At 50.1% G+C, this 3,157-nt stretch overlaps 1 pseudogene; it reads left to right on the forward strand.

The window, feature by feature from the left end:
- The first annotated feature begins 1,234 nt into the window (after nucleotides 1-1,234).
- On the forward strand, nucleotides 1,235-1,990 carry LOC117081009 (annotated as a pseudogene).
- Nucleotides 1,991-3,157: the final 1,167 nt, after the last annotated feature.

A 3,157-nucleotide genomic window follows, 5' to 3' on the forward strand; every position in this document is an offset into this window, starting at 1 on the left:
GTGGGGCTGGTCCCTACACCTCTGAGTTCTCTCAGCCCTTTTCAGGAGAGTCCAGCACTTTGTGCTTCTGCCCAAAATCCTGGCATGGGTCCCTGCTGCCTTTGGAATCAGCCACTGGTCCAGGATTTAAGGGGTTTGCAACCCCGTCCTTCGCCAAGGTCATCACGCCCAGGCCACTGCAGTGAACCCCACCCCCGTCCCCCAAGACCCCTTCCTGCCATCATTAGACTTTAGGGCGTTTCTGTCGCTGTCACCCTCCCTCGGTTTTCCCCTGACCTGGGGAGGTCCCTCTGTCCTTTGCCTTCCCAGGAGGACTTGGAAGCCTGATGAACTCATCTTTTTCAGTTTCCTGGAACCCTCTGCTCTGGTCCTCATGATGAGAGTGACCTTTCTGGCCTCTTCTCCTCAGCTGTTTTCCAGTCCTCATGGAAGGAACCATCTCTGTTCTTTTGTGCTGTATGCTGTAATCATCTTTCTGATCTCTCTAAAATGTGCTATTCACAAAACTCCTTTGCAGCTATTTTTCTCACATACCCCACAGCAGCCCCACAAGGTGTTCACTCCATTTTGTCCATGAAAAAACTGAGGCTCAGGGGGATTTTATCCTTTGTCTGTGGGCATGAAGCTGCTGAGTGGTGGAGCTGGACTGGAATCTAGGCCTTTCTTCCCTCCCACAGTGCCCCGCACAGAAAAACCCACAGAACCACTGACGCGCCTGTGACAGTCACTGTGGACGTCAGTGACATTCCCAAGAGAGGCACCAAGAGCATCTCTCCCCTGTCTGAGGTTTCCCAGACAGGTAGGGTAGTATCAGGCCCAGAGCCCAGGAGTCCTGGCTGCCAGCCCCAGGCCCCCTCTCTTGGGCAAGGAAAGAGGTTGCCTGGGCAAAGCTGGGGATTACACAGCTAATCCGGGCTCAGACCTGAGTCCTCGGATCCCTCCCTTTGGGGCAGAAGAAGGGGGGCAGGTTGGAGCCAGGGGGTGGATTCCTTCCTCATCTCTCTCTAACTGGGTCAAAGGAATACAGGCTGAGGGAGAGGCAGGTTGGGGATGCTGGGGACAGGAGATGGGAAATGGAGAGTGAGGGGCAGGATCCTCTGTTCATTCAGTGGCAGGCTCTGTGCCAAGCACTTGCCATGCGTTACCTCCTTAATCCTCCAAAACTCCAGCCTCAGGAATGATGAGCCCTGTTTTCAGAAGCAGAGTGTCAGCATGGCTGAGTAGCCCGCCTAGGATGACACAACTGCCAGAACTCGGCCTGAGGTCTCCTAATGACAAATCCCCCACTGGTCCCCACGCACTGGAGCACCTGCTTGCCAGGCTCCTCAAGTGAAGAAGGAGATCCACTCTGATGTCGTCTCCCAGGAGCCTCCTCTGCAGCGTCTCAGGTCCTGGCTCTTACCTCCTCAGCACCCATCCCATCCTGTGTCACTCTGTGTATCAGCCTCCCCCACCAGCCTCCAGGCCACAAGCCACGGGGTATCAAGGGCTTGTTCCTGTTCCACTGACCCCACATCCACTGTGTCTATCTGGTCAACTTTACCTTCCAAACATTCCCAGCACAGTGAGAGATGGCTGTGGCCCTGTCATCTCTCACCTGAAATTAACAATGTGTCCTTGGGGTCTCCCACCCTCACATTTTGGCTTCTCCAGCCCCTTCTCTGCAAACATGGAACACTGGGATTATTATAAATCTCAGACTCGTTTTGCCCCTTTCCTGCCTGAGAGTTTTTGTGGTTCCCCACTGCCCTCAGAACAAAGCTCAAGACCCTTTGGCCTGGCATTCAAAGTCCTTTGTGGCTGCTACCTGTCGACCTCCCCAGTTCCAGCTCCTTTGGTTTGCCTATACAAGCTGGATCTGCACCAGAGGATCTGTCTTCCTCCCTACTTGGCCCTACTCCTCCTAGGAGCCCTTTGGACATCACTTCCCCCAGGAAGCTTTCTGCAACCACCCTACAACCATCCCTATAAACTTTATAAAACCAATTAGGGAAGAAGTAGGAGGGAAAGATGAAAATAAACCAAGCCTTCAGCACACTCAGCATTCATCATGAGGTCAGCTGCTCTCTAACCTGCTTCCTCATGGCTGTTTGGTGCCTGTTGTCCTGGGGTCACAAAGACCCTAGATTATAGCTGCCCTTAACTGCTGTATAAATAACAACTTGAACATGAAATGTTAAATTTTCCTCCAGGTCCTGCATGCTGATAAAACTACTGACTCAGCTGGTCCCCATGAAGAGCTGGCTCACCTAAGGATGCGGTTTCCAATCCCAACTATTTCATGCCCCTTGCTCGGATAATCAACAATCCCAAATATCCAGCCCTTTGCCCTCCACAATCTCCTTAAAAAACCCAGCCCAAAACTCCTTGGGGAGATGGATTTGAAGGTCTCTTCCCATCTCCAGACTTGGTGCCTGCAATCATTAAACTCTTTCTCTGCTGCAAACCCTGCTATCTCAGTGTAATTGGTCTGTTACTGCATACATATGGGCATACAAACCTGCTAGTCCTACAACAACCCCATGCAACTATTTTGAGCATCTATTGTCAGGCCCAGTGTGAGGAAGGCATGATCAGATCTTCCCCAACCCCCAGCATAGAGCTTCTCAAGGGAAGGACTTACTCAATATTCTAATCAAATATTATATTTGGAAAATGAAAAACATCAATTTTTTCCTGCATTTGAAATTGAATACCAAAAAAGCAAGAAGAAAGTAATAACATATTATGACCGTCCTGACAATACCTGTTACTGTTTCTATGTGATTTTTTAAAAAAAATATTTATTTATTGACATAGAGTCTCGCTCTTGCCACCCAGGCCAGAGTGCAGTGGTACAATCCGCTTGCTGTAAACTCCGCCTCCTAGGTTCAAGCGATTCTCCTGCCTCAGCCTCCCAAGTAGCTGGGATTACAGGTGCACACCACCACACAGGCTAATTTTTGTATTTTTAGTAGAGACAGGATTTCACCATGTTCACCAGGCTGGTCTCAAACTCCTGACCTCAGGTGATCCACCCACCACAGCCTCCCAAAGTGCTAGGATTATAGGCATGAGCCACTGTGCCCGGCCGGTTTTCTAGGTGATTTTAAAACACTTCACGGTAGCATATTAATATACTGGTTCTTAAAAGTTTAGACCTTTACCAAAAAACTAT

Source organism: Trachypithecus francoisi, unplaced genomic scaffold (genome assembly GCF_009764315.1).
Source record: "Trachypithecus francoisi isolate TF-2019V2 unplaced genomic scaffold, Tfra_2.0 Lachesis_group8, whole genome shotgun sequence".
In the NCBI taxonomy this organism is placed as follows: Eukaryota; Metazoa; Chordata; class Mammalia; order Primates; family Cercopithecidae; genus Trachypithecus; species Trachypithecus francoisi.